The sequence below is a fragment of the Cimex lectularius genome, unplaced genomic scaffold (assembly GCF_000648675.2).
Source record: "Cimex lectularius strain Harlan isolate CLEC.00 unplaced genomic scaffold, Clec_2.1 scaffold348, whole genome shotgun sequence".
Lineage (NCBI taxonomy): Eukaryota > Metazoa > Arthropoda > Insecta > Hemiptera > Cimicidae > Cimex > Cimex lectularius.
The window spans coordinates 316,774-337,191 of NW_019394215.1; the positions used below are offsets into that span (position 1 = coordinate 316,774).

General features: G+C 36.2%; 1 protein-coding gene across 1 annotated transcript in view; it reads right to left on the reverse strand.

Annotated features, from left to right (window-relative positions):
• Positions 1-20,418, reverse strand: part of LOC106670365 (lachesin-like) — a 163,918-nt gene that overhangs the window by 110,294 nt on the left and 33,206 nt on the right. The window lies entirely within an intron of this gene.

The following is a 20,418-nucleotide window of genomic DNA, read 5'->3' on the forward strand; positions in this document are numbered from 1 at the left end:
TCACATTAAGACAAAAATATACTAGAAAAGTGCGTACAATTGGAAATACTTCCACCATATTAGGAATCATTCTACAAAAAAGCTTAACTATAATACATAATGCCATCGTACGAACTAATCACTTTCGCCGCTTTTGGAAATATTCCGTCGTTATTCTCATTACTAAAGCTCCATCCAGCTACATCCACTCTTACATACCCACCTTCCTTCAATATTCAAAATCTTTGAAAGACTCCTTTCAATGCGTTTAATACCCATACTCGATACTCTTAAAATCATTCAGTCTCATCAATTCGGCTTCCGTCCACATCATTCTACGATCCAACGAGGGTTTTTTTCTAGAGAATGCTGCTATCCGGGCACGTTCTACAAACTGAAATGTTTCATACTCCGTCCTTATTACCTTATTCTGAAATCCTATCTAATCAATCTCGGTTTCAGAGAGAGAGGTACAGCAACGAGTTTTTAGTAGTCGGAAAACACAAGCTGGCGTCCCACAAGGAAGCATTCTTGATCCCATCTTTTATATCATTTGCACTGCTTCCCTGCATATTCATATATCCCCTAATATCATCATTACAACTTAGGTGGACGATAACGCCATTTCGTCATCTATCTCGAATGTTTTGCACACTACCTCTTCTTCCCTGAACACTTTGGTCTTATCCAAGGCTGGTCGAAAAAAATGGAAGACAAGACAGATTGAACAAACAAACATTGGTGAAAAGTTTAAGGATTCCAACCTGTTTTCCGCTGCGACCTTTATAGGTCTACTGTGGAACCCTATGATTAGTTCTATACCCTACATTTATTCTATTACTTTTTCTCATAAAACCCCTTACTTGGTACCTTACAGCACACTCCTCTTGTGAGAATACATAGCCGCATACAGGCTAGTGCCTCACATTCGCAAAGTATGTGTGATGCCGATGTCTCTGGTTTCATTTAACAGAGTCGGCATGTTTCTATTTATGTTTTTCCAATTTCCTTTAAGAGAGAGTTAAGAGGGCAGTGGACGGTATAGTGGCTTGTAATTTTCCTCAAATCTTGCCTGCTGAGAGGTAGTTCATATGTGACGAACGGGGTCTGCCCGATGCGGCACATAAAACATTCATCATTCTTGGGTTTATACCCCCTTTTTTGCTTCATAATCTCTCCAAATTCTTTGTACGGATTTGGTCTTCTGTAGAATGTTGCCTCAAAGTAAGTCGACTAAAGTGCTTGTGGATTTCGGCGCGATGCCGCAGAAGGGGAGATGATTTTCTACACCTGGCCTTTATTACCAGGAGAAGTCGAGCGAGTGTAAGGGACCTCGGTCCATCCATTCATCTCTGAAACCTTCGCTGCTGGCCTGGCCACGGAGAAAAAAATAAAACTAAATGGGAACCGCAAAGTATATAAAACTATATAAAACCAAATGGGAACCGAAAGGTAAAACCAAATGGAAACCGCAAAGTAAAGAAAACTAAATGGAGACCGCAAAGTGAAGAAAACAAATGGTAATCCCAAAAACAGATTCCAAATGGAAACCGCAAAGACAAAGATTGGTATTGTACCGATCATATTTCTCCAAAGTGGCCTGAGCAGAGTGGCGGAGTAATGTCTCTAGGCTCTGGGGGCGGCGGTTGGCTCTATATATTAGGGTCCCCGTCGCTCACCAAAGGGCAACCAACGAGGTGAATAGAACTGATTAACTAACCTCATAGTCGTCATTGTCACCGAACTCGTGTGGGAGAAGACTCTAACAGGTACCGGAGTGGGTGTAGGAACAACCCTTAAGTAGNGCCCGTTAGCCCCTCGCGTGCGGCGTACGACCCGACGCACAATGCGGGCCCGACCATTCGGAGTGGACAAGCGGAGAACGTGGCTACTGACCCTTAGGGGCCGGGACACCACTACACCAATGCTGCGACGGTAACACTATTCCGTCGTATGCAGAAGTGCGTCAGCTCTCATCTTGAGAATCAAAGCGTCCGATAAGGCCATGAGCCAGGTGCGGACGTTAAAGATCCTCTTGTCTTGTTGACGATGAGTAAATCGGGAAGCAATGTAGAATGTTGCCTACATGACTTAACCACTTGACCTATAGGAGTTATACATAGGTACTTAGTTTCTTTGTCCAAGGTGCCTTTTTTGGGGGAGCTTTTAGAGTTCTTTTTCTAGTAGAGAGTAAGAGATTTTTTTTCTTAGGGTTGATGTTTACACCCATTTTTGTTACACCACATTTCTACAATGTATGGTCAATTTGAATCTCATTCAACGTGTTTCATCAAATATTGATATGACTGTTACGAGGTCATCTGCCTAACCTAAATACGCTAGGCTAAACTCTACGATTAAGTCATCTTCTAGAAATAATATAAATGGCGACAGCACTACTCCTTAAGCCATCCTTGATTATGTGCTATTTCTATAGGCTGATGATCCAGTGATTATGAATTAATGTTTTATTATCAACAACATTTAGTTAGTAAAACTGTAAAAATCATTTGAAACTATATTACAACTATAAATAAAAATAAATTCACCAGTTTCTTACATAACTGTTGTTACAGTACTGATCGAATTTCGTAACAGGGAAGCGTATATCAGCGAGAATAGACGAGCTCAAAAAAGTGATCAGTGACGATCAGTTCAACAAGTGTTGCCAGCGCAGACCAACTAATTCCAGTTACATATAAGAATAATTATTTTAACTAAATTTATTTTTCAGAAGAGGCTGTACTATTTGTTTAAATATTAAATTCTAAGATTTTACATTTTTCAGAAGTTTTTCAATGTTATTTAGCTCTTTAAAAAGAGGTCAAAAATTTGCCATTCTCTCTATCATTATAAATATTATTAAGTACGGTCTATGATAACCTATCATTTTTTGTTTTGTTTTCCTAAGTATGCTAAGAATTCAAATTTAGGGATTTTATAGTATTGAATCGTTTGTTTTTGGCAAACAATTAATGCTGTAACACTGTAACAAACCTTTTTATTTTTTTAACCATTTTTTGACACAATCTCAGAGGCCTAAATTCATTCTGTGAAAAAATATTAAATAATTAACGAAATGTATTTTTTCGAGCTGTTTCAACCGCTTAAAAAGCTTAATTGTAATTCGGATTTTCTTTTATCAGAATGCATTGTAGAATCGAGAAGATGATAAAGTTTATTTATTCAGCAAGGATTCCAACACCATAATTCCAACGCGTACTGTTTTATAATAGTGTGAAATCCTTGTGAAAGTTAATTGTAGCGGCATCAGGATTGTAATTTGTGAGTTTGACGTCTCCATAAATTAGAGAAACGCGTATCTTGTTTGGAGTTGTGGGAGTTTGACTTAGCTATTTAATTCTTGCCGATAGGCCACGGTGGGGTTATTCAGATTAGATGACCTGTGAGACTGTAACTGTTAGCAACTGCCACAGTCGAGTAAAACTGGTTAAATTTTAATATTGTGATCATTTCGTAAGCGATGGAAGGTATTTCGGGACTTTCATTCTTGCTTAAATTAAAACTTAAAATATACGCTGGGAGGCTCTAAATTTCTTTATTTTTCAACGTTTGAAGTTTAAGTAGGTTGTGAGATTTTATGTTGGGCTGTAAAGGAAGACACAAAAAAAAGTTTCTGTTAATTATCACAGTTTTTATTTTATTGTAACTTCGTCTGTTGTATACAATGGAAAAAACTGTTTTGTTTTCATTTACTTTGTTGATGTATCTGTTTTCCAGGTATTTGGTTAATCTTTTCCATTTCTGCTGTTGCTTTTGAGATATTGAAATTATGTTAAAAATCTTTTACTATCTCTTTCTGTTTGATGCACTTATACCATTGTTATCATGAAACAAGATAACCGAATGATAAAGGATCTTATACTAGTTCGTCTCCATACCCTTAACAACCGGCAGTTATGAACTTTAGAGTAAACGGGCGCCTCGAGTCGAGTTAATCACAAATCAATCCGACTAAAACAATTCTATCATAATGATAATTCTGGGATTTGACAAACTTTAATTGCTTTTTAATGAGTCCTTTGATCAAAACATAATTATGCTAAGATTTAGGCAGAAAAAAACCTTCAACAAGTCCTGTATCTTTTCTATTCGGAGGACACAGAAAATCGCTAAATCATGTTTAAATTAATGAGAAAATCTAGTTCAAATAGGGATTTTCGTTAACAATGTGGCTTAAATAGTATAGCGTGAGCGTTATCAAACGCCTGCCCAAATACAAGATCTCGATGTTGATAATCAAAACGTCTCTACTTTCGCATGCCCAATAATACTAAAAGTCGCCAGTTATCGGATTTTGTTTGTAAAAATATTTACAGTTTTCAACGTTCTAAGACGGATATCGACTGAGAACAGAAAAGAGGGTGATGTTCGATTTATCACCCGGCATTGGTAAAAATTTATGATCCGCGTCCTGAGACGTCACACGGCTCGAGTATAATGCTGTTATCCATAAGTTGACAGGCTTTGCGTCCGATTCTCGCCGAGTTATCTTGATGAAGGGTGACTGAAGGCCGGCCGATAAGGGTGGGTGATGAATAAGCCACGTGGGCAGATAACTTGTGATCTATTAGGATTTACGTTGGATGCGTTAACCTCCCCCGGGTAGACAACTTCACCCAAGAAGAAACTACAAAGCAAAGAATGTAGAACAAATTTTACCAATTTCTGAGCTTCAAGTACTGAGACGAAATGCCTTGGTAACCCGTGTTACCTATAATTTAATTATAAGTTAATGATTAATTTATAAGCCTGACTTAGTCCTTTCCATTAAACAATTGAATTCATATATTGTACTAATTAGTGAAAAGAAAGACCTTAGCTATTTTCCCCGTTTGTTTATAGTTCGAGCATAATGCCTACATGACAAAGTAGTGTTGGGTTTGTTCTTGGATGAGGTGCAAAATTTTAATAGGGTATGGCAAGCCGGCATGCTTATAAACTAAACGATTTTTACTCAATCCTTATTTCCTTTACCTGGACTCCTATTTTACTGACTTCTTAGAGTAAGATGCAGCAAATAGTGCTTAGATATTAGCCCGGTGTCGCACAAGGGAGCAATCTAGTTCCAATCCTGATTATTATTTTTACAGGTATGGTGTTTGGTATGTGTGACTGTTAGCCAATGATTATTTGGAGATCGTGAGATGCTGTCTGGTGTGACGTAGGTTTTAGAAAAACATTTTCTTTATCGTGCCAACGTTTCGATCTTTATTGAGATCATCTTCAGGACCTGGGATTTATAAATATTGTTCAATTTTTGCAAATACATGTAGGATGTGGAAAAAAATAATAAGAAGAAAAAAATGAATTTATAAAATGCTAGAAATTTTAAATTCAATCACTAAAGAAAACAAACACTTTGAGTGAATACAAATACTTTGATTGAATTTAAAATTTCTAGCATTCATAAAGTCAATTTTTTTGTTTTTCCTTATTGCTTTTTTTTCACATCCTACATGTATTTGCAAAATTTAAACAATGTTTATAAATCTACCAATCCGTCCTACTTCTACTGGCTAAACGTCATGTAAACTTCCTATCCTTAAAACATCGCTTGATACAACGATACCCTTGAGACCTCCTCACTTCCAAATCCTCCTACTGTGTGTCAGGGTTCATTTTTAATCATTTAATCTATTTATCGTAGAAAAACTTATATGGTATATATTTATATTGAAACAAAATAGTATTGTCCATATTGTACATTAATAAAGAACTGCCGACTTCCACTCGAGTCAGTGCTTAAGAACAAAGGTAATCAGCAAACATTGTGAAATCCCCACAGAAGAGTCAAGTGGAAACAATCTAACAGAAAACATGGACAACGAAGTCATTTCTAGAATTGCAGGACGGTATTCGTTACAATATAAAAAAAGAGATTTATAATTTTTTTTAAATTTAATCGTGAGGTAGGACTGATGAACCTGTAATTTGGTTGTTACCTATCATTTTGTTCTGCTCATTCCAGTAATCACACAGACACACAGAAGATGGCAAAATATCGAAACACCAAACGATCAGTACTACAGTAATATTGCTTTCCCTATGCAACATTCACCTAAGCACATTTTGAACTAACAGTAATATTTGCCAGTACTTAATAAATATTCGTGTTAACCAGAAAATGAAAAAAATGAACTAATTCCATTTAAGCAGGTGATGCATGGTTTTTCTTATGGTGGGTCTAAAAATGCACCATCCTGTATGTGGAATACCGTCTAATGTAAATATCTAATTTCGTATTAGATAAAAAAATCAAATGGTAGGGAAAATCCAAATGTTTTCTTAAAGCGGCCCATAGACGGTCAATATTATTGTACAATATAGATTGCACAATAATTTGACGGTTGCCCCTTAACGTTCAATAATATTGTATAAAATTTTCTTTGTGCAATGAACTGTACCACTTGTTTATACTTCACAAACTGACTGATATTGCGCAATAATGCCAACAGACGGTGCAATATTTTCCAGGTTGTACAATATATTTTCAACTTTTCGTCAATCATGCAATGTATTGCACAAACTTTCAATATCGTCTACACACGATCAATTAAATTGCACAACCAAAAATATTGTGCAGTAATATTGATCGTCTATGGGTCGCTTAAATCAGACTTGTAAAATCATTGTCCCATGTCACAGACAAGTCGTTGCAGGTTTTTCTCAGAAGTATCGACATTGCTAACACTATTTCTTGCGACATTCGAATGGTTTTCAATGCTTTGGCATACAATAAATTTTATATAGACAATATACAAGAGGAGTCATGAACCCTATATAAATGTTATTCTGATCAGATGCACCCTCGTTCTATAAAAAAACATCAACCCTCAACCCCACGGTTTTATACGATTGTGAGAGGAGGGTACTAGACGGCTGAGGAAACAGTAATATTTGAGTGACAGTTGCAGTCAGAGTTGAATGACAGGACAAGCCAGTTGTTTCTAAGAAACGCCTCCCCCACACTATAAAGGCAGCATCCGTAAGTAAACATGGAATAAATCATAGCGCTTTCTTATAAACATTAATAGCGCATGAAACTGCTCGGGGAAAGGTCCCGTCTCGAATTCAAAGTGGAACATTCAATACAATAACAATTACTGCCTGGCCTTGTATAAATACTCTTCAATTTCTAGGATTTCTCAAACACATTACCATTCGTCGTCTGTTGCCTACACGATCGAGACAAATGTCTATCACAAAATTACAATATTTTTAAAGCTATCATATAGTTATGTAAGAAAAAACAACAACAAGCGTTCTAAAACTAAGAAGGCTTATTTAAAACACAATAATAATGACTACATAAAGAGAAAACTAAATAAAATTTTCCCAGCAAGAGTGTACTACTTGCTTGGGCTGATGGAGCTTCATATATTATAATACATATAAATAGATAAATAAATATAACTTTTCGGTTAATACAGAGACATCACCAGGTTGTCAAAGATACAAAAGACGACAGTTAGTTTTTAGGGTTTAGAGACGTGCACGACCGAAGACGCGCAGTATTTGTTCTTGTTTTACATAATTAAAGGCTTTTAAAGGTATTTTGCGTATTAAATTTAGTTACTACCCCCACTAATTTGGTGGCCGTGCAAAGTCAATTAGGGGTGGAAACTGTTAATTGCGCAGAAGGAAAAAATGACGAATAATCAGAACACGTCGCACGACAACGAGTTGAAATCGAGTGGTCGTAGAAACTTTCTTCGACTTTGCAGTTTGACGAAGAGAGGCAGGCCCAGAGCTGGAGCAAAAACCATAGTGCACACTAACTTATGATGATGACTTATCGCCGATACTCAATCTTGGGAAAAGTTGAGATCTTTAATGGACGAATTTTCTCCTAAATTAGATTCTAAGAAGATCACGAAGCGATGGCTTCACCACGCCCCGGACATGACAAAACCCTAAAGGAATACCTGTATAAAAGTTGAAATTGCCAAGCAGGGAAATGTCGAGTTAAAATGCGTCTTCATGTACATTAAAGAAGAAGAAGAAAATAACTTTATTCTGGGACTGGTGTCCCCTTAGAATAATTTACATGAAACAAAATATAATAACCTTCTATGAAGTCACATAATTTAAAAAAAAAGGAAAAAAAAAAGATAGATAGAAATCGTGGCACAATCTATGCCAGTAAGGCGGGCCAGAAGAGAAAATTACGAGGTATATTAAACAAAGACAAAAATAATAAATGTTATCGTGAGGTCTCTGCTTGGAGGGAGAGGAGGTGATTATAAAGATGGGATTTAAATGAGGAGAAGGAGGCAGCGTGACGAATAGATAGGGGAAGGGAGTTCCAGAGTTTAGGGGCTCGGATCAGAAAGGATCTTTCGAAGGTATGGGTTGTATGTTGCGGAAGGATAAGGTCGATTGGGGATGAGCGGGTTTTACGGGTGTGATGTGAGGAGTTGAATTGGAGGGATTGGATGATATAAGGAGGACGACGAGTGTGGATGGACTGGAAAAGAAAGCAACCTAGGAAATACTGGGCACGGAAGGAGGGGAATAGCCAGGAAAGTTGGAAATACAACCCCGACACCCGGGATCCCCGAGGGGTGCCGTACACAAATCTTACGCAACAATTGAAAATACGCTTCAATCGCGCGTTCTCCCTCTCCGAGAGACCACCGTATGCCACACAGCTGTAATCGAAGAAGGGAAGTATAAGGGAAGATACAAGGAGTTTGCGGGTGGAGAAAGGTAAGAGAAGCCAGGACCGACGGAACAGGCAGAGGGAGGCGATGGAATGGCGAGAAATTTGGGANGATTGGGGATGTTTCTAGGATGCGACATTGTAGGCTGTTGTGGACAAATAAGCAAACACCGCCGCCGGTCCGGCCTAGCCTATCGTGCCGGAGAAGGGAATAGTTAGGTAAGGATACTGAGTAGGAAGGGACGTTTGGTTTAAGCCAAGTCTCGGAGACAGCAATTATGTGGTAGAAGTTATCAGTGAAATGTACAAGGAATTCATCGTAATGTGCAGGGAGGGACTGGGCGTTGACATGACAGACCGTTAAACAATAGGTCATGTTTTCGGATGGGGCAAAGGATAGGAAGCTGGTTGGGAAAAGAGGGAACAGAGACCTTTACAGATCACGAAGAGAGGGAAAGTTAAGAGAGAACAATACAGAGATTCAGGAAATAAAAGAAGTAAAAATAAGAAAGACATATGTTTGGGATTAAAGATCAAAACATAAGTAAAAACAGTAGTAATAAAATTAAAAATGAAGACAAAAAGAATAAAAACAGGCATTTTACATTATAGGCAATAACCCGATGAGGAAGTTATTCTGAGGAGCGCATTGACTATAAGGGGATTTCGGGAGACACTAAACATGTACGAAAGTTTGGACACGGTAACAAAAAATATATGAAAAGAAGCATGAGCACCAGTCGAGACAATGGCCAGGTACCCCATGATTTCTCGATACGCGACAAAACCAAAATAAGTTATAATTGTGGAGCGAATAGTCATGAATCTCGAGTTTTCCAAATTTTTTGCATTAACCAAGATGTCACTGAATTAAATGTTGTTTTTTCAAAATTAAATGATTTGGTTTCCAATTTAAAGAAAAATTATCGTGATATCACGAAAAACTACGGACGTGAAGTTTAGACTTGTGCTGAAAGATGATGTTCCAGTTAGTCATCGACCACAACGCCTATCCCCTGTACGAAAGAAAATGATGGACAAGTGCAAAGAAAGTAATTTTAAAAAATCTATTCTAGACAATATACATCTGTATTTATTATACTCGACGGCATGGTAAAACTAACATATATTTTTATTATGGATTATCCTAGAAAAACGTTCCTATGGAATGAACAAAAGTGACGTACAACTAAAAGAATTCAACTAACCTTCAACGAATATTAAGACAATTCTCCTTTGGTATAAATAAAAATGGCAAACACCAGAACATAAAAAAATAGAAAGGACGAATCTTATTAACTCTGCCACTTAAAATGTACACGTCCGTATAAATTTATGCAACAATCGTTTCAACTAAAGAAACACCCTGGGAATAAAAAAAAAACTGCAAGGAAGAAAAGTACAAAGCCATGTCTACACTGCTGACACAATGGACGGAGGCGTTGTAGATCACGTCAGTGTGTCATGTCACGCACGAACTAGCTCAAATAAAAAAAAATTTGAAAAACCTGCTGTATGTACTTCAAAGAGAGTCTTTTCTGTAGCGTGTGTGTATATTTTCATAGTTTTCGCAACTTTCTATTTGGACACAAACTGCTTTGAAACATTAACTGACTTTTTTTAGGTACAGTGGTGTTGATACATATTGTTTATAGAATTGGGTTATGCTTAAACTTAAAATATTCACACATAATACTAATCTTCTCATGAATGTTGCTACTAATTAATTTTGACGGTTTGTAGAAAGACGAATGAGAAGCAGGATAACAAGCTTGAAACATTTAAATTGCCAAAAGCATCCAGCACGTGTTGGTTAAACTTGAGTATAACTGAGTCAAACCAACATACAATTGCAACACGACTCTCGAGTGGCTCTTTATTATAAACAATCCAGTCAAGATATAATATGTATTCAAATATATTATACTTGAAAATTCTAATCAATATAGTATTTCTAGGAAATGAGTTTCAATAAACAATTGCTATACGTGTGACAATCGACAAATATGTATTTTCCATCCGAAATTATTACATGCCTGAAAGATGATAAAACTTGCAGTTTTTACAACAATTTTTTTTAAATTCCCGGCGTTTTCCTTTTGAATATAGTTAACGAATTATTCTTTGACGGCGATGAATGAAAACAGGTAAATCTCCCCCCTTTAAGTTATTTATTGCGTGAATGATATCAAACCAATAAGTGTTAACAATGCAACGAAATCGGTCCACCTTTAATAATTTTTTATTTATTTATTAAAACACCTTGTTAATTTGTTTTCAGATTTCATTTTCTTTTTTGACAAAATCGGTTTCCTTTCACCACCTCATTCTAACAAAACATTCAATCAAATAAATTTATAATCTGTATAACAGATAGGAATGAATATGAATTAACCTTCTAACAATAAAACGATCTTAAACTATAGAGAGATGATAAATTTACCGTAATTATTTATTTGATATGTTAGTTTCTGTACCAGAGAGATAGGTTGGTTATTGCCATTATGCCTAAATACTACTTGTGATAAAATAGTAAAGTCTACATTAGACTTAATAATAAACCAATATTTTACTATATGTCTTGATGTCACGATGAACTATCTATTTTATAGAACTTATTGGGTTCTGGATGTCTATTTCTATATGGCAACAAATGAAAGTGACAATAAGATATTTGGTGTATGTGTCTAAGACAGTTCTCTTTTTACAATTTGCACTCGAGATTTATTTCTAAGTCTATAAAAATAAAATTCTACGAATATTCTTGATTGATTTTTTTTTGTTCAGCATGATCAAGAATAAAAAATTGAAAGGAAGAAAAATCTCTTTATGCAGTGAAATGATGAGCATAGTTTATAGTCGTTGAAATCAATATATAATTCTTCTCTGTGGTTTTTCTAATTTTTATTTCTTATTTATGTAAGCTCAAATCTGCACATGCATTAGATAATTACACACATTTACAATGTCTAGCTTCTCGAAGTCCACCGGCAAGTCAAGCTTTTGTACTTTACAATGGATTACTGCGGTCATGAGTTCTCAGAAGACCGGAAGTCAAATAGATACCGGCCGGCGTACAGCAAGGGAGTATCGTTAGTCTTATCCTTTATATCATTTATTCTGCTGCCCTACCAATACATCCTGACACGGATACGTCCTACGTGGACAACACGGCCATCCTATTCTGTAACTCGAATCCTGTCTAAGCTACCTACCTTGAGCTTATCGAAGACTGATGTAAACAATAGAGGACAAGACTGAACGAAGAAATATGCACTAAGTGTTCTTTTACGCTGAAAAAGAAGTTTTGCCCTTGGACTTGGACTACAAAGACTTCTAAGACCGAAATCGACTTTGACAACTAAGACAACACTGTACAAGACTTTACTAAGAGCAATATGGGCATATAGATTGGAACTGCCAAGCCATCCAATATCAGCGCGTCCACTCCTTCCAATCGAAAACCTTTATACAAATTGTCAAAACGCCTTATTATGTCACCAACGTCACTATCCACAAGAACTCAACATTCCTTTTGTTAACGAACTGATTCGGTCCAGATTCCAAACCTTCCACACCAACCATTCGAACCATTCCGCTCGAGCCCTCTCCACTTTTTCCCATTCTGACAACCCGCCACGTCGCCTTAACCGACGATGGCCTCGGGATCTCTTTGATACCTAATCATACACATTGAGTGCCAGCAGTCTACCGGTGCAGTCTTGGCATTAGTGCTAGTGTTGTACTATGTGATATATTAATCATGTGTACATATTTTTATATTATGAGATTGGGCTCCAGGGGCTGTCAACAAATACGCCATGTCAGCACCCAACGCACCATTTCCTTAATCCAAACAAATTCACACTCTCACTCACTCTTAAATATATTCTTTCTTATCTACATGCCATTTAATCAGTTAGGGTGATTGATATTCTCCATTATCCATTGCACCCATTTATAACTAACCTTATTGAGGGTTGAGGGGGTACTAAATATTCCGTCATCAACCCTCTCCCATTACATAGTCATGCCTTTGAATGCAAGATTATTTCAGTCTTGTACGTATGCTTTTGTCCTAGGAAAATTGTTAATTATGTTTGAAGGACATATTAGTTTGAATTCGTAGGACTGTATGGGGTGGATATTTGTATGAGTCCATAATTTTTTTTTAAATTATCTTGTATTTGACCAGATTTGTGGTCTGAAATTCATAAGCTATTTTTTTCATCTGGTCGAATCACACTTCTTCATTAACTTGAAATATGTTTCATTATTGCGCATTGTCTGTGTCAGAAATGTAGCTATTTCCTTCTCTATACAACACTGTGGATTTTTAGCAGTTTACTTATGTGCCGTATTAATAATTGATTTAATAACTTTTTGTTTTCATTTACAAGAAGTTTCGGCTTGGTGGGATCTTAAATGTTAGATCTGTGTTATTTCCATAGTCGAGTTTCTTTCAATTGGAAATTATTCAGACCCAACGTTGGAGATGATGAAAAGGAAATGCGTCTGACCAAAAAAGTGAGGATATTGAACCAAAATTTTTCAAATCGACCTAACTTCAGATCCTCTCATTTCTCTTAGGAAATAGGAAATATCTTGTTATGAATACTTTTTAAAAAACGAATACTATAAACCTTTTCAGGTAGAATAGTTAGTCCCCCGTTTTCCTTTTTGTGGTACAAGCTTTTGTTAAGTTGTGACACAAGGACGATAAATCACTTAAGAAAACAACATGCCCACCTATTGAAATTTTATATTTCAGTTAAGGATTTTACAAGTAATCAGGGCAAGGTATTGTCAATATAACTATATAGCTGACGACAATGTTATGATTAATGTAGACAAGAAAAAGTTGCTGTTAACTTGCAACTAAGCGGCGACGAAACAATTTCAGAAACAAAAGAAATCAGTGTACATGGAGGCATCTATCAACAAAGGCCACTTGTAAGAAGGTAGCAGCGTATGGTAAGAAAAGTGAAAGCATTCCCGTTAGCATAAATAATAATCCAAACGTTTGATACAGAAAAAATACATAGTTATGCCACTAAGCTGTGTTAGAGATTTGATAATAAATTGTTTATTATTATTAATTTAGATTATTACTCACATGAACACATGTTTTAAAATAAAAGTAAAATAAATTACAAAAATAAACCTTTAACATAAGTAAATACTTCGTATTTTTTCGCCCCCTAAATTGCAAAAAATAGGGAAAAAAGTAAAATTGTATAACCTCTGAATGGGGTCTAAAACGAACGGTTTATTACATTAAATCGTATCCTTAAAACATGCTTTTCACGAAATTCTCCCTAAGTCGACTCTAGGCCCATGTAATTTCCGCCCCCATAAAGTATTCCTAATGAAGTCCCCGGGTCACTTAATTAACCTTCTTGTAACAAGGTGTAAATTCCGTAAGATCCGTCGGCGGCGACACGGGATAGAGGTTCAATAACATGTAAATTCGGTCACTTCTTGGAATGTATTAAGCAAGGGTGGAGGATGAGAGAAGAAGGGCTCGGTGATTGGCCAGCAGTGACATGTGACACAGCATCACCATTAACCGGCCCACTCACCCGCTCCAGACACCCTCCGCGATTCCTTCCCACACGAATGCCCTCTCAGCCTGGAGAATCGCACCCCTTCAGAGATTAGCTCTGATTCATTCCAGCCCCCTCCGACCTCCAGCCCACCCCGGCTCTCAATCCACTTCTAACTAATATGGCTCAATTAAATTGATGTCATCAAGCATTATTTATATTCAAGACGCTATGATTTACAATAATTTTTCATACGATATCATTTCCGTCAATCAGTGAACATTACTCCTTTCTTATCTGGTATAACAGAATGCTTCTCACCCTAAAGTATTGTTTTAAATCCTTAATCCATTTTTTAAACATCAGATCGGTCCTAACCTGCCCCTCTTCATTAACTATATTTAAACAGCGAAAAACACCTTAGATCAAATTGTACAAACAAAATGTTAGGTAACAATGTAAAATTTTGCTGGCACTGGTGTTAAATTAATGAAACACATTACAGAAACATTTGATTTTTACATATATAATTGAGTCAGGTAATAATTGCAATAATTGTCTCTAAATATCGTATTATCAATAGAACAATGTCAATAATTATAAACATAAATCAAAATAGTTGATGGTTGGAGTACGTAAAACAGTACAGTTTAAGAAAAATGCAAAATAATTATATTTATGTTCCGTTTTACATTAAATTAATTAGGTGACGATCCAAGTATGATGAGCAAAAGATGAGCTAGACTGCTTGAAAATATCTCACAGTTTAATCCGTTGCCCAGATGGATTTGATGTCTTGTAATTCAATTTGTTTTTGTCTGTTACAAGGTATTTCTGTTAGAAGTGATTGTTTTATTATAACCCTATCAGTCTATCAGTCTGGAGCCCTTGGTCTTACTGGACATAACCCAGGCATCAGACACAGAATGGCACCCAGGGCTTCTGCGGATGCTCAAGGGCATCCTACCATCTAATTTATACCTTATACAGGTATAAGAAGAACGACACATTCCCTCGGCCCAAAATACTTCTTTATTTTCCACTTTACTCGATTCAAGGTTGGAGTCCCACAGAGTAGCGTAATCGTCCCCTAACTTTACACAATTACACGGCTGATCTACCGACTCAACCGAACACTTTCATTTTTACCTACGCCGATGATATATCAATATCCACCTTCGAGTAGTTAATGCTCAATTCTATGTCTCTAACTATTCAATTTATACCGACATACAGATCCCATTCATCGCTGACCTTACCCAATTCCGTCACAAAAATTTTCATTCTGATTCATTACCAGACCACTCAAACCCCTTAATCCCGAATTGCCCTCCAAAATCCTCGTCTGAAGAGACGTTGACCACGCCTAGCAACGGCAAAAGATAGTTGCCAAGTGATCTCGAACTTTTTGGTGAACTAACTCCCATCACTAGAGGGTCGCCATTCATGGCATTCATTTGCATACCGTGCATAGGTTATGAGCACGTTCATACATTGCTCCAACATTTTTGCTTGTTGTACATTAGGTACAGTTGTAAATAAATAAATTTTTAAAAACTTTCATTCTAGTGTGCGGTAAGAAGCTACATTAACCATCGAATGACTTCAAAGCAATAAAACAATCTTTACACTCTATAGACCGAATCATTAATGTGTAGAACGATATAAAAAGATTTATTTTGTCAACATTAGATTTTCCAATTAATTACGGTTTTTAGTTGAGATGAAAAAAAGCTAATGGCACGAGAGGGATTCGAACCCACGACCTTCGGCTAGATACGCGGCTGCTCGACCACCTGAGCTATCGTGACGTCGATCCTCCCGGACATCAACTCCCCATCTCAACCCCACCTTATGAGTTTTCCCTCCTTTTGCCATTTTTCAAATGTCGTGTAATGTGAGTTGATGTCCGAGTGGATCGAGGTCACGATAACTCAGGCGGTAGAGCAGCGGTTTATCTAGCCGAAAGTCGTGGGTTCGAATCCCTCTCGTGCCATTAGCTTTTTTTCATCTCAACTAAAAACCTTAATTAATTTTAATGTATTAATTGGTCAAGCGGACCACAAAATTAGTGAATTTAATGAATTAACTGAAGTACACTTCACTAAAGCTCTCCGTCGCCATTTCAATGGTCGTCGAGAATCCAAACCGATTACACGACATTTGAAAAATGGCAAAGGAGGGAAAACTCATAAGGTGGGGTTGAGATGGGGAGATGATGTCCGAGTGGATCGAGGTCACGATAGCTCAGGTGGTAGAGCAGCGGCGTATCTAGCCGAAGGTCGTGGGTTCGAATCCCTATCGAGCCATTAGCTTTTTTTCATCTCAACTAAAAACCTTAATTAATTGCAATGTATTAGTTGGTCAAGCGGACCACGAAATTAGTGAATTTAAGGAATTAGATTTTCCATTTCAGAGTAAGTAAATTATTTATCACTTAAAATGAGTCGGTTACGTTGACGAGTGAATACACGATATAATTAGTCATCTAGTTCCCCTGAAGATAGCGGTAAGACGAAAGGAATCGGAATGACAGTAATCCAGTAAAAGATGTGCCCATAGTCGTACGGTTGATGAAGTTCAGGAACTTAGGAACTTAATATATTCATATTTTTAACAGTGAAAAGAATACAAAACATAACCCACATTGTTTTATGCATTTCTATGTGCTATCCCTTCATTATGTTCTAATCTCTTTAGTATAAACAAGCGGTTGCATTACTACAACTTGATTCAGCACTGGATTTTTTTCGAATTCTATTGATCAAGGAATGAAATTGGGAAAAAACGGATAGTGCAAGGGTTGTGAAGTTCGCCGGAGCGTAGTAATTGTTCGGTTCAGCTTGCAAAACTGGAATTTAACAATAGCCCATTTTATATTCATGACGCGGAGGCGACCCGTTATATTAGTTTATAAAGCGGAGAGTTGGACCGATTCAATCCCCTCTTCATAAATATTATGTATTCCGCGAACCCACTCCGTTTAATAAGCCGTCGGGTTAATCAAATTACAGGTGCATATCTGGAGGGTCGTTGAAATAGCTGAAATGACAAATCCAAGGTCAAAACGCATGAATCAAACCAACGATGCCCTCGTGATTATTGAGATTCCTCACCGAAGGGTGCGTATTTACATTACTTTTAATAAAGGTGACTGATGTCAAAGAGAAATTCGAAAAGAAATTCAAATTATTCACAACGAGTGGCTCCGTTTGGTTTAATTATCAAAACAAAGCGAAATCAAGAATTTTGCTCGAAAGTCATAATAATGAATATTTAACATTTCTAAATAAAGGAAAATTCATGTAGCTTTCTCATTTTTCTGTTTATCAGTTTATAAAAAACGTAGAGATATCTTTATTTGTTATTAACCTTAATCATAGAGTTTTACATATCTCAAATTTCCCACTGAATTTTCATTAAAACAAAATGGTCCGCATATGTGTGATGTAGTGGTCGATGTGGTTAAACGGTTCGGTTATTCCCGTTGTTTGGCCTTCTCTAAACTTGACTCCCTTCAATGAAACTTATGCAAGTACACATATCTCAAAACACAACCCATAAACGACAATTACAAACGAATAAGGCCACAAAAAAACTGGAGTAATTTAGTAAGAAATTTAGGCTAAATACGATATATTGTGTAACAATGATATTCGTAAAGACCGCCAATATCCTCTCCCATTGGTCAAGTTATGGCTGTTGGGTTTAGGTAAAGACTGGTGACTCAGAGGTGCCTTTGGATAGTTGGATAGGGTTTGCCCATATAAATGATAATAATAATTCAATTAGTTAATCTTTATGAAAGGTATTGGTTTAGATAAAAAAGTCAGCGTCACGAGCGGGATTCGAACCCTACGATCTTCGGCTAAATACGCAGCGTCACGAGAGGGATTCAAACCCACGATCTTCGGCTAAATACGCTGCCTTTTTTATCTCAACCAATACCTTTCACAAAGATTAATTAATTGAAAAAAGTTAATTGGTCAATCGGACCACGAACTGTAATGGATTTAATAATTAAAGTGAAATATATCTTCACGCAAGCTCTCCGTGGCCGTTTCATTTGTCGCCGAGAATCAAATAGATTACACTACATTTGAAAAACGGCAAAAAGGAGGGAAAATTCGAGAGGTGAGGTTGAGATGGGAAGTTAGCGTCCGAGCGGATCGAAGCCACGATTAGCTTAATAGACCAGCGGCGTATTTAGCCGAAGATCGTGGGTTCGAATCCCGCTCGTGACGCTGACTTTTTTATCTAACCAATACCTTTCATAAAGATAAATTAATTGAAAAACGATATTGGTCAATCGGACCACGAACTTTTATGGAAATAATAATAATATAAGAAGATTAGAGGCCGAGATAGAGCTGAGTTTTTGATTATTTTTATTTTTCACGCCTATTTTTCTTCAACCTGCAGCCAGTTGTGCGTCTCTGTTGTTCTCTGTTTATATATAAATGCTAAGTCGATATCCTAAACTGTCAATGTGCCCCTCTCAGCTACCTCAGGTTGTCAACTACAGAATAAAACGTACAATACTTACATATCCATCCCCACAAACCAAGCAGTCCGGTTACATTCTCTCCCCAGAATACTAGATATTCATCGGGTCATTTCAAAGTTTTCAGAAAATTGTACAAAACAGATTATTAAGCTCTTTTAGTCAATAGACGACGAAGTTGATAATTTTCCCAGAAGAAATTAGTATTACATATATCAGGTCAGATGATTTGAATTGTAAGTAGTGAAAAATTGTCTTATTTTGTCTTTTCTTTAATTATGTCTTAGATTCTAAAAGCGTATGCATGGATACTATCTGTGCTGAGAAAGTGTTTTCCAATACTTTATAGACAGTTTTTATCTTAGATGAAATAATGCTTATAAACCATAAACTAAACGGGAAAATTATGTGCTATATTTCCAGTGCCATAAGATTTTTAGTGAAATTGTTAACATGCTTATGACTAAAAATTAATTATGAAATTTCTCTGGCCGAAAGCAAAGATAACGCAGGCAGCGCTCATCCCTCACGGCCGATAAAAGGGACTTGGCAAAAATCAAATAGACAAAAATCAAACTGAAAATTCCGAGGGCCAGACGAGTCTGACAGACCTATCCAGTGAGGATAAGAAAATTAACATGATTAGTAACGATCAAATTACAAGTAAGTTAAAATTTGACTCTTAAAATATTTAAAATTTATTTTTCCACGACCCAATTGAAAAACATTAACCAAATGCATTATTTTTTCCGGACTCTCTCAGTCTCAACAAAAGATAAACAAAAAAACACTTTTCAGGATTGCAAATTTAAAGTTTGGGCCTTCGGTTCAAATTCAATTTTTGTAGTAACTTTTTTGTTGCGGTCAAATTTCATAAAATTAATGAAAGTTATTCTAATAAATAAGTTTTATTATCGTACCGCCATTTATATTAGAAAGTTACATTTATTCACGTGTACCATCGATTTGCTAGGCTGGTAAAATGTCGTAATTAAATTTGTAATAAAAACCACTATAGTTTACAGGTGTGATAGCTATTCATGCTTTACTAACTGAAAAATGTTAATCCAAGTAAGTAGAAAAATTATATTTTTGTCGCATCTAGACAAACATATATTTCAACGTTCATTAGGGCGTAGGTAAGGTAATTTATTCTATTTTAATATATGTCTCATACGAATCGAAATGTTGTGCTAACTTTTCGAAGCGACAGCCAGGTCTATGAACTTACTGGAATATAAGAACGCAGAATATAAATTGGTTCCCATTTCTCCAACACTAACCGCTCATCCCAAAAACAAAAAACAAAAAAACATTTGTATAAGTAATAAATATATGCTGATGGATGTACGTATATGTTGAAAATATCAAATTAGCTGAATTATCAATAATTTTTTGTCATATTTAAAGTTTTTTATTTCATTTATTGATTTAATTTTAAATTTAAGAAAAAGAGGGTTTCGAAAAGCGTAAAATTATACTGTCTGTTTGAAGAATGCATCCACAAAATAATAAACAATTTCATATGGATTTAACTGAAATCATAAATTCTTTAAGAATTACTAAATCCCATAAAATCTTTTAAAGCTATATGGAGATTAATATCTTGGATTTTTTAATCCCTATAATAGTAATATTGTTTAGAGTAAAATAAGCCACTATTGAAAGTATGGACATAGCTACATTGAGAAACTATCAAATTG